Raw genomic sequence first — 12,729 nt, 5'->3', positions numbered from 1 at the left:
GTGGCCTGGTGAAATGCTAAACGCTATTAGCTGGAAAAACAAAAACAAAAACAAAAACAACAACAACAAAAAAAAACAAACCAAACCAAACCAAACAAAACAAACAAACAAACAAACAAACAAACCACACAGAGCAGTTCCTGCAGGATCAAGTAACCTCCCCACACAGAGGGCTGCATGATACTGGCCAATGTGATAAAAATACACCGATAAACAGTAATTATAGTCACCTTTTTAAAGTTGACAACCAATCAATTCAATTACTGTGTGTTTCTGTTTTGACTGGAATTTGGATCAGATGTATGAGAAAAATGCCTGGGTTTACTTATGCCAAGGACCCATGCAACTTTTGCAACAAGATCTCTTTTTTGGCATGGGTTCCATCAAACATTGAAGGGGGGCCAAGCAAGGGTTGAGGTGGGGACAAGTTGTTAACTTTTATTTCTTTCTGTTCTCCAGTGTTACAGATAAAAGTGAATTAGTAAGTACCAATTAGTCCTTAGCTAATAAGAAATTCTTAAAAATCATAACGTAAAGGGTATGCTAAACTACATTACTTAAAAGGCCCTCATTATGATCTAACTTAATGAACAGCATCACACTGCTTTTTTAAAAGATAGGAAAGCAGGCTGAGGAGGAACCCACTTCACTGAAATTGCTTCTGTTCTTCAGCTATTTCACAATTTGTCAATGCAATTACTACTCCAAGCTGTCCAAAAGAGCTTGAAAGTACAGGAAGAAATTTGAAGATGTGTAACCTGGTAAAAGAATACATATGTAGCTCTCATTTCTTGCAGATCCATTTCAGGAGAAGGTAAAATTCCGCATTAAAAGTTTTCATATAACAATGCAGGGTAGCATATACATTTTCCACTGACACTCTCTTCTCCTAGAGGATTGGAACTCTGACTAAACCAGATGTCTTTTGACAAAAGTGACGTTTCTCTGATATATTTTTTTTTTTTCTTTTCATCAAAACCATTTCCCAAAGCCAAGAGTGAAGGCTTTTAGCTGAAAGGTGAAAATACTTACTCAGAAATGCCACTGTGGAGCTTCCTGCGAGTGACAGTTCGAGTATCTCATACTCCCTTTCATCTTCAGGCCAGGTGGCCACTGGACTCTTGTGATGTATCATGAGTTTTTCATGAGAGTACACCATGCCATTTAATGGGAAATGCAACCTAGCCAGAGGAAAAAGGGATCATGAAACAGTCACACTACAAAACTATACATGAGTCACTGGGGCACCATTTTTCTGAATTCAAATATAGAGAAACAAAACCCATCATCTAACTGCCTGTACTCCTATGAGGTCCTGCCTGTGGAGTGTAATGTATCCACTTCAATGAATTCTCTGTGCTCTAAGGGGCATATTTTATGGGGAACAGCTTGAGACAGAGAAGGGACCTTTAGAACAGCCATGACCAAAGAGTAAACGTTGGTTGAGACTTATATTCAGTTACATCTGTGTTGACACAGACCTCCAGATTTCGCGGTGTGGTAAGTAAGGCTGATAAATTATCTAAAGCCCTTGTGTACAGCCCAAGTCTACCCATACCTCTGCAGAAAGATGTTAGCTGTAACAGCAGCACACCTGGCAAGAGCTTACATGACCAAATAGAATGGCAGCAGATCTTGACTGCAAACCAGAATTAACTGTCTTGGACTTAGTGAAGTGGGTGAACCCATAATGTTAATTGTGTAGGAAATGTTAGTTCATTAACAAATTTGCCTTTTTAATGCTTTTGAAGAATCTCTCCTACCTGCTGATCCATTTTGTGTGATTTTATGGGTCTTGCCTTCTTTGGATTCTCTCTGAATTCCATACCTGTCCTATCTCCTTTGCATTTACAACTGCATTTGCAGAGTTTTGGGGCACACATCTGCTTTCTAATAGTGCATTGCTGGTTTCCAACACACTGTACCAAGCAATCAATTATCCCATAGTATGAAAACTATTATAAAACTTTACAGATCTATTTTATGCTATAAACATTGCATAATTAAAAGCCTAATCCATTGCACTTTGAAGGTAAGGAAAGGGAACTGTCATTGATTTCAGTGGGCTTTAAATCTAAACCTAAGTCAATATCATGAATTTTTCATATTTTTGAATATGCCAGATTGTGTCATTTGCTTATAGACAACTTATTAACACATTTCCTCTCTGGAGATGCTTTAGAATAATCAGAGACATTACAGGTACACAAACCCTTATTTCTTTAAATCCCCATGGGAAAGACTTTCATACTTTTCTATGCTCCCATTGAGAAAATTTAAATCATTATTTTCTTGTTGTTTTTGTTTCTTTGGTAGAGTTAAAATTGATCTTTCTCTCTCGTCCTTTCATTTTCACTTTAAATTATAATATATAATATTTACGTATTTCTTAAATCAAATGCCCCATGAGGCTTTATATGATATATATAATTACATTAATGATCATACTATTAGCATTGCCAGGATGTAATATCAATAGAAGACTCATTTACCGAACTGTTTTTTGAAGAGAGGAGAAATCCTAACCATTTTTGCGAGTAGCTTATTGTGTGAAGTGTGGACTATTGCCAACCTTAATTACTCAAATACCCAGAATCAGACTCTAAAACAATCAGAAGCCACTTAAAAATCAATAAGAGAGTTCTAAAATAGTATGATAGAACTATATATCTAAATGAGATTTTAAAAAGAAAATAAGCTATAGCAAGATTTGTGATAAAGGTGATGGAGCTGGTGAAATTTCTTATGCATATGTGTGTCTGTGGAACAAAATGCAGGTCATTACTAGCTTCCTTGCATGCCTGGAATTTGTCCAGCTCCGTTCTCTCAGTTTTAGGGAATTCAGTTTTTCAGGGAATTTTTTTTAGGAAGCTGTTGGAAATGAATACTGCTGATGATTTTGCTAGTGGTATTTTTTAAATATCTGGCTGTTTATAGTACCACCTGGGCATTCAGTCAGCATCTGAATGCTGAGATCCAGCTGATTTTGTGTGATATATTGAAATAGTTGCTCTTTTATGTTATGCACCGTGCATTTGAATAAGTTGGATGTGAAAATTTGCAGTGTAAAGAAAATAAGCATTGCGTGATTAAAAGTTATCTTAATTGGACTGGTCAAGTGCATTCCCCACTTCTTCCTACCAGTAGAATTAAAGGCAGTTCTTCAAAATCTTTATTGGAGAAGGAGCCAGAAGTCCGACTCTTAAGATGGAGTGAAGATTGATAGTGGAGAAGGTTTTGAAATTATGGATCTATCTTAGCTCTGTGGACTCACATAGCTTTTAAGAATTTATCCTTAAATAAGACAGGTCCAGTGGTTGTTGGGCTAACCAAACGATATCAGAAAATCTGCATGCCACAGGCTTCTTGTTAGATGCTGGGCAAGTCCCATTCCCTTCTTTTAAGCTGTCCATATGTGATATGGTACATTCCAATCAGAAGGACAAACTAGAGATTGTGAGCTGACCTGATAGTGGAGGCCATCTCTGTTTAGACAGATGGAATGCATTGTCTGTCTTGCAGAGCCATTGTGTTGATTTTAGAATGCATGTGTTGCAGCATAGCAGAGAAGTTAAATTGTTTTGCAAAGTGAGGACATTCTATTTTTCCCGTAAAACCAATATGAACAACCGCAGTTTCCCAATCTCCCATTACTGAAGCAGAGTGAAGCCTCCCCAGAGGGCTTGTGAAAGACCTCCACAGATCATTTTGGTATAAACAGATAGTATCTTTGTACCTAGTGATTGCTTACATATAAAACTCAGATCACAAACTTTTAAAAAGAGTTTGGCCTTTCTGGCAGTGGCTGCAAAAAAGTTCAGGAAGTTAATCTCATTTTCTGACTGGAATAGTGACTTTAAGGTTAGGGAGATTAGCTGCAACGTATATTCCCAGTAAGGACTACTGGCAGCATTAGGGGAAATTGAGAAAAAAGAAGTTTTTATGTCTAAGGTGGAAAAAGAGAAAGAGAGGAGAGGAGAGGAGAGGAGAGGAGAGGAGAGGAGAGGAGAGGAGAGGAGAGGAGAGGAGAGGAGAGGAGAGGAGAGGAGAGGAGAGGAGAGGAGAGGAGAGGATAAAGAGAAGTGCACAAATGAAACATGGGGTGACAGGTCTTCAGATACTGAGAAAAGCCTGTCATATATGTTTCTGTGGTTTATCCTTCCAGTAGCTTAATCTGTAAGAATGATATATAGAATTAATGCCATGATCACAGAATGATCACAGCCTTGGAAAGACTGACAGCACCAGCAGTAACCTGGGCTAGCCAAAGGATTGATTTCAGTAGCAATAATGGAAGGCCTCGGGCATTGCATGATTTAGTCACTGGTGTGTGCATAGTGTTTACTAAGCAGAAAGTTGAAATCACATGGAGAAGGAGAGACATGTGGGTGGAGCATTAAGCAGAGCTACCTCTGCCACCTGGGCACAGAGGAACCCAGGAAGAACTGGCTACAAACAAAAGCTATCCAAATCTTGGAAAATACACTCAAATGAGCTAGGCAATCCCATGTGATCTGTGCCCTTATCTGGAGTTATGTGCTCTGATCACTTGCTTCGAAAACTTCGCTAGAGGGGTGGACAACAGACTTTGCCTTTTGAAAATCAGAAGGTAATACTGTGGTTTTTTTTCTATGTTCCTCGCCCTGCAAAATTTCAAACTAAGGGCCTGATTCAGTGCCAAGTGGAGCACATGGAATTACTTCCTTTGCCTTTGATACATTCTGGCTCAGCATTTAATTAATAGTCTTTTATAAATAGTTTTTGGTTTTGAACTTTTCACTTCACCTTTTCCAGATATAAAGATGGGACCCACACTTATCTCATTAATTTCAGATGGTTTGTTTCTGCTTTCAAGGTGTGCACGTGGAACTTCCCGGACACAGCTGAATGTGGAAGCTGGCCTATGCTTAAAAGTAGATCGGAATCAGTAACGACAAAATGTTTTGAAAGTGAATTTCAGTCTGATTATAGTTGTAATGCTCATATGCATTCCAGGAAATACTGAAATATTTGAACTCAAGAAGTAGAGATACCAATGAAAAGTGGATTGAAAGCTCGCATGCTCAAATATAGAAGAAATCTGAAACAGCCCAAGCCTGGCTAAGGCCGTCATTTGTGCCTTGCTCATTAGTTTCTGAAGTCATCTCCACCTATTAAAAAAACAGGATTCTTTTTGATTTCAAATAATAGCCAATTTTGCAATCTGCTCTCAAAGTGAAAAATGGAGAAATAAAATGACCTACATGGCCATGTCAAGCCATGCAGTTTAAATAATCTAGTATAGTTTCCATGCAAGTCAGTGTGAAATGCATCAGTTTCCAAAGGAAAAAAAAATCAGGAACTTGGACTGTTTTTCAAACATTAATGTCAGTAACTCACCTTTTTTTTTTTTTTTTCCCATTTAAAGATGGGAAGAAACTGAAAGTATGTGAAAGATCATTTGGTCTCAAGAGACACTTTTTTAGATATTATATTTAGATTTATTACAAAAAAAATCTCCTTTTGCATTTCCTATGCTGTTGATGCACATGGGTGTCTGGTGCAGAGGAGCAGCTGAGACGTGGGTATCTCAGCAGTGGCTCGACTCCTTTAAGACCAACCCCAAAAGAGAGAATAAAGGCAAAGGTGAGGGGATATCAGGGCCACCCCTGAGATGCAGCAGTGTCCTGCCTTCTCTTGCAAGGAAGGCTGAGAGTGGCATTGTTGGGGGCATGGACCCCTGTGCCCCTCAGCATGGTGAGCTGGGGGGCAGTTGGGCCCACAGAGCTCACACCTGGTGAAGGAAAAAGGAAGGCTTTCAGGGAGGACTCAGGGTGTGAAGGGTTGGGGAGTGATGATTTGAGGGACCAGATGAAGGAGGGAGTCCTTGTGGGATAACAGGGAACCCCAAAGGTGTTTTGGTCCTTATTTCTGTTTCTTTGAAAGTGAAGGCATCCTGAAATTTAGTCCAATGCAGCTGAGATGCCTTGTAAAGCTATATAGAGATGGGGTAAAGCTGAGGGGGGTAGGCTAAGCTGTGCAGCAGGGCAGCTCCTGCTGGCCGCTAGCCACGTGATTTGAACCACTCTATCATGCCAAATCTGTGAGCAGCTAGCATTAACTGCTCTTAGATTTATTTTACTCCTGAGCTTGACAGATAGCATGCCCTTGTTAGAGTAAAACAGAAAAACTGCTGGAGAATTAGTAGTGCTGCAGATCTATGGCTGTGCTTATGCCTTGCCATTCCAAGCTGTAGAATATATGTGTGAAAATACCAGGATGCAGTGATGTGTCTCACCTGAAACAAATGAGCAGAAATTTGTGGCAGGTGGTTTGCTCCCTGAGGCATATCCCTGAAGGGTATTCCCTGAGCTCACTGCTGAAGTGCTCCATCAAGGGTTACTGGTGGTTGTTCTTTCCCCTCCTGCTCTCTGTTTTATCCAGTTACCTTGTAATCTCTTTGGGCAAGGACCTCCCGTTCGTATGTGTTTGACCAGCATAATGAGGTACTGATTTTGCTTGGATGTTACAGTTATATGAATAACTAGTGTTTTGTTCATTAGCTATAAATTCTGAGAAAGCTGGCTCTTGTGTTTTTGAATTTTGTCACCAAGAAAGTATCTGACTTTTATCACTATGAATTTGGGCCACACTCAAAAGACTTTTTTTTTTTTTTTTTCAACCTTTTGCTTTTGTTCCTCTTTCAGTTTCTTAACCCTTAAAGCAGCCTTGCACTTATCCCTTAGATTTCAGGCTATTTACTTACTTATTTTTCTGAATGCTTTCTGTTGTTGTCAAAAAAAAGAAATGTGATAATGTGGAAGGTTCACAGAAAGCATGCTTTGTGATTATTGTTCTTGCAATATCTCTAATGTAAACTGCTTTAGAAAAGCTCTGTTCCAGCTACTTTAATTCAATTTTGCAGAATAGTGGATTTTCAGTTGGCTAAAGACTAGGGCTTTTCTTTTAATGGGTACTCAGAGAGGAATGCAGTTTAACTGTTCAGTTTCTGTCTTGGAGTTCAGCTTTGCTCAGTGGGGCCTAGGGAGATCATGTGTGGTTAACTAATCTTCCTTTGCAACCTTTTTATTGTTGATAAGGGGCAAATATACTCCTTCCAGTGTTTTGAGTGTGGTGGAACAGTGCTACTGGGGCAGTTTGAGGGTGCTCTATCTCAGCTAGTTCCTCTTCTGTAATAAAGTCAAAAATAGCTCTAGAGAAAAACATGTGCCTGCTGCAGTGAGGGAACGCTTCTGCCCCCAGGTCTGAAAGAGAGATTCTTGCCGAGTCTCTGTACACAGGCACATTGCAAAACTTCCTCAGTGCTGAACTGTAGCCTGAAAGGTCCAGTGGTACCTAGGAACATGATCTCAGGAGAGAAGAAACCAAGCAGATTGGCTTTGAGTAGGTGGGATTACACCAGTTCACACCAGTTGGGAATGCAGCCTGATTTCATATTTTTGCTCTCTTCGGAGTCTTTTTACTGGGTGTTTACAAGGTTGCTAATACTTGCAATGGCAATGCTACATTCCCACAGCTGACTTTCTTTTGCTGATCCTGGAGAATTGCTGAACAATCTCTGGGGTGTGTGCCAACTTGATAGGAAAGAATTACCCTGAATCTCTCCCGTTTTGTTTGCTTTGTTGCTGTGTCCCCCTGGCAGCAATCGTTCCAGGAATTAGCTTTTCTGAAATAACAGGACATTTGTTTTCTCTAATCCTTTAACTCTTGCTAAATCAAAGCAGAGACACTGCAGAACTTAGCCAAGTATATCTCTTCAAGCTGATCACTCCAGTGAATGTTTTTCTGCTTTCCAATGTGTTGGGTACACATCACAGCAGCACTGACCATTAGGCAGGAACTTCCTGTCTTCCAGTACAGCTTCCTAGCAATCTTTGAAGAACATAGACTTAAGCTCCTTATGGAAAGTAGCCAGTGACATCTTTGTTAAAACCACTTTTAGTCCTAAATGCAGTGTAACCATGAACTCTGGTCTCCCCCACAATCCTGCCTGCTCTGCTGACACAATTAGAAAAGTACTCATACTAGTGAGCAGGACAATGCTGGTATAATGGTAATACTTCGTTGAAGCTATCACATCTCTCATATTAGTGTACATTTCTGCTTCAAAAATGGATCCCTGGTAACTGGTGAGAATATGGGAGACCATTGTTCTCGGAGAAGATATCCAAAGAGATGCAGCCATATAACCTAATGGAGTTTAACCATGACTCTACAGAGTTCAGCATAGGTGCCAGAAGTTTTGTTTGAAACAGCAACAGAGTTTTTTCTGGTTGGTTGCAAGGGTTGCTAATGGCAATTTAATGAAGTGATCAAACTTCAAAACCTTTCTGAAAGTTCAGTTTCTTGATATTCTTTCTGATGCATCTCTTAGCCTTCAGAAAACAATGTGTTTAGAAGAGTGATGTGTTTAGAAGGTGCTGTACCTTAAACACGTTCTTTATCTGCTTAAGATAAAGAATGGATTTTGGAAAGAGTATATGGAGACAGAAAAAAATCTCCATGCTAAAGTAAATAGGAGGGCTGCAAAGAAAGATCAGGAAAGAGTTGATTTTATTTTTTTAATAAAAAGACAATGCATGTGGAGCAGTTCCTTTATGAAGAAAAAAAGCAACAAGTGCTTGAAGAAAATAAAACTATGTATGGATTCTGATGATGCAAAGAAATTCTTTAAAGCAAATTTTAATTCCTTATGGAGAAAGCAAGAGTGTTGTTTTTCAACCCCCTCCTAAACATAGTATTTTTCTTCTTTTTCACCTTGTTTTTCTTTAGAAAATTGCTATTGATTCATTGACTATGTGATACTTTTTTTTCCTTATTGTCAAATAATATCATAAAATGGTTTAGTACATGTAATTAATCTTGTTCTTCAAGATTGGTAGTAAATTCCTTCTGACCTGAAAATTCTGGACTGCAGGTTGACATTTAAGCTGTTAATTATTAATATATTGTAATACAATTAACTCTGAGTTTTTACTCACACAACTGGATTCCATATGTCTTCTAATTTAATTCAATATTTTTTACAATATGTTATGTATCAGCTATTCCTTTTATATAGCATCAGTAAAACACTCTGGTCAAAGTCCTGCTCCTGTTGCACAGATAACTGTAACTCACAGCTGTTGGTTTGGGACTAGAATATGTGTCATGCTAAACTGTATTTAACTGCTATGTATATTTCTTTCACTGAAGTATGCAGAGTACCTACTTGATTTGTGATTTCTTCTTCTGACATTAGTGTCCTTGGTGGGATGTTGTTGAGAGCAAAGGTCTGTCTTGTAGGACAAGTCACTTATACGCTATGATACTCTGGGCTACAGAAGGTATCAGTAAGGTATGGGGTATACTTCAAACAGTAGAGACCCGACTTACCAGGGCTATAGATATAATAACAGCTTTTGGTCTGCATGCAGAAATGTGGTACTTTTACAAATAAAGAGCCATTAAGCGAAAACTTAGAGTGTCTAAAGCTGCTAGATTCAATGGAGAGCAGGTTAGGTTCTTGCTATGAATACATATAAATCTCCTGAATGACTGAACTCATATATGAATGCTGTTTTTCTTCCGTTTTAATTAAGTAGCACTTAAGAAACATTGGTATTTGACATTTACATCCTGGTTTGTAACAGCAGATGCTGTTAGCTTCACGAGCCTTAGAAGTTGTGAGTTGCCATCCTGAAGCTTATAGCATGATTGTATTTATATGTAAATATTTAAATACACACACATACATATATTTTTTAAGTTTCTTAGATGTTTATTTTAGATTCTCTAAATATCAGCTTTACCTTAATTGGCCATCCAGAATTATCAGCCACTCTTGGAAACGCAGCCCTGTTGCTTACTGTCCGTGTGCACCATAAACCTCCCCGTGGGGAGGCCCCATGGTGGCTGGTTCTGTCTCTGTTTATGCCAGGTATGTAAGCACAAGCCTCACGGTAAGCGTGTTTAAGAGATCTTCTTGATTACAATGGGAGTGCTCCTTCAGCTTATAGCTGTACAAATGTTTACATACCTGGCTCAGTTTGGGCCTATATAAAGATCTGTCTCTGTTTCACTGTGAAGCCTTTTCTGCCCACTGCTTTGAGATTTCCCATGCTTCATATTCTCCTATAATCAGAGGAAGGCAGTCCAGGTCCTTACTAGGAGAAGTCCTAGAGCCTGAGGTATGAACACAGCAGCTTACTTGGGGTTTAAGGACCTGCTAAAACAATAGAGCATACCTCAGAAAATACGTGCATGCTGATATTGAGGCTTGTGTTACTGGAGTGTTTTTTGCCAGGGTGAAGTCTTTCAGATTTTTACAAGCTTGTTCTCCTTTGGGTTTGTTCTTTGTCCCTCCTCTCCTCACCATCCCAAAGAATAGCCTTAGGCCATACCTTAAAGTCAGCAACTATTACCCTACATACTACTAAAAACCAACCCAACAACAAAAATAGAAATGAATGCTGTCTCCATACATCACTTCGTTCACAGAGATGGATGGATAACGGTACTACAAGTCTAAACACTTTTTACATGCATGCATGTGAGTACAAGTGCACATACGTATGCAAAGATACTATTTCAAATAATTTCCCTTCCAGAAGGTAAAATGAAAGGAATAACTTCCTGATTGTTCCAGGAGGTGAATACATTTACATTAGTGAAAAATAAGCCTGGCCCTCAGTTATTCATTCCTTCACTCGCTTTGTTTGCTTGACGATTACATTGTTGCTTTGTAGGAAAAAAAAATAATAAATCAAAACTACCAAAAGAGTCTTTTCCAGACTCAAAAGATTTATGCACTGCTTTGTTGATGTTTTGTGCTAGCACTTATGTCAGTCCTGCTCTTAAATAGAATGTGGTGTAATGAACCTTTAATATATTTTAAAGTGATTTTTTTCTAGCTCATTTTTTTTTCTTTTTGTAAGAAGTACACATATAATAGTTGTTCAGTTCTCTCTCTCTCTCTTTTTTTTTTTTTTTTTTAAGATATTGTTTATGTGCTGTAATAGAACATACAGTCGGTTTACTCTTCTATCAAATTCTGTCTGCAGTAGAACTTTATGGAACTGAGCTTAGTTTTAATGACTGTGACATTACCCATGCCTACAGTGAAGGCCCAAAGCAGTTGAATGTACACCTACTTTCCCTGAATGACTCTCTGGTACTGAGTGCTGAAAAGCTGGAGCTCGTACTTAGTTACTTTATGTCCCAGAATTAATGGCATGTGGAAGTGGCACGTGCATCTGTATTTCCACAGTGCCCATTGAAACATGGTGAGAATATTCTGGAAAACCAGGTCATCATGGCCTTCAAGCAGCAGTGTGATGGAAAGGAGGTCCTGAAGGAGCTGCTAGGTCAGAGCCAGCCACAGTGGGTAACCAGGCCTCCCAGAGTGCTGTGATTACTGTTAAAACGTTTATGGCTTTACCTTTTGCTTAATTAATGTTCATATGGTGTTTGTGGCGTTCTTCAAACCCCCTGCTGAGGCTCAGTAGCACTGAATTTGCTTAAATGGTTTGTGTTGCTGAGGCTATGTCAGCCATCCTAATGGATAGTTTTCCCCTTCTCCTGTATGTAGCAACTACTTTATGCTGAGAATTTAGCTGTGTGTCATCTCAAGTTACTACATTGGGTTCATGGTTGAAGGAATACACACTGATATTCCTTAAAAGAAAGGAAAATATATAATTCGTCTCTCCTATGTTCTTTCCAAGCACTAGTTGCTGAGCACAGGGCTTGTCTGTGCAGGTGCTAGAGCTGTTCCTCTTCTTCCTGTAGCACAGACCTGCTGCTGCTCCCTGAGACAGGTCACTGGCCACATAGCAGCAAGAGGAGTTCGGAGGGGCCTGGTAGGAGACACTGGACCAAGCGTGATGGGCTCTCTTCTCCTATGTGACCTGAGTCAACACCTCCCTTCTCAGGTGGCCTTCAATGACAGATATAGCTCTGGGAATTGACCATGTGCAGTTCTGGCTTATGCGCTGTGAAGGCTGATCTGTGAAATAATCAGATACAGGGGGATGATCAAGGGCTCTAGGCTTTGGATTTAATTAAGATGTATGGCTTAAGGCTTGTATTAATATACTAGAGCAATTCTTATGACTGGAAATGAGCATCCAGATTTTAAGGGTAAGAGATGCTTAGCTGTGGAGGAGCTAAGTGGAAAATGTTACAAATGTTTCTAGTGAATAACTGGGAGCTTTGAATAATGTTAATGCTTGGAATAAGCTTGGGGCTGCATGTGGATAGAGTTGATGGAGAGCTGTTAAGTCAGTAAGAACACTGGATCTGTGAACCTGCAATGGCAGCTTTAGTCTCTCAAGGGATGACACCAAACCTGCTGGCAGACAGCTATAGCAGGATATGACAGGTCTGAGTTCATTTAAAATAAATAAATAAATTGCAGTCATGCTACAGGTATCATTTGTGACTGTAAGTCCTTTTTTGATCATTCTATGACTTGGGTCTGTATTACTAGAAGCAAGAATAATAGTATTTCCTGTATCTTTTGTTTATGTTGTGAGCTCTTCAGGATGGAACGCGCTTACTATACCACCCCACAGCGCATAACACAAGAGAGTATTAAACAACTAATATAAATAAGAGATATTCTTATTCCAGCTCAAGGGATAACAAAACCTTTAGAAAACTAACTTGTTTAAATGAAGCTAAACAGATTGGATTTGGTATGATAACTATTGGTGTGGCAACTATCTGTCACTACTGCTGCTCAAGCTC

At 39.2% G+C, this 12,729-nt stretch overlaps 1 protein-coding gene across 2 annotated transcripts in view; it reads left to right on the top strand.

Annotated features, from left to right (window-relative positions):
- Nucleotides 1-6,377: 6,377 nt before the first annotated feature.
- The window catches only part of LOC311431843 (uncharacterized protein), a 305,675-nt gene continuing 299,323 nt past the window's right edge, over nucleotides 6,378-12,729 (top strand). For both annotated transcript variants that reach the window (XM_084509774.1, XM_084509773.1), the window contains exon 1: nucleotides 6,378-6,485. The gene's annotated coding sequence lies outside the window, so the exon portion shown is untranslated. The remainder of the gene's footprint in view (nucleotides 6,486-12,729) is intronic.

The sequence above is a fragment of the Aythya ferina genome (genome assembly GCF_964211825.1).
Source record: "Aythya ferina genome assembly, chromosome: 2".
NCBI classification, from domain to species: Eukaryota; Metazoa; Chordata; class Aves; order Anseriformes; family Anatidae; genus Aythya; species Aythya ferina.
This window is presented reverse-complemented; position numbering and strand designations above follow the sequence as displayed.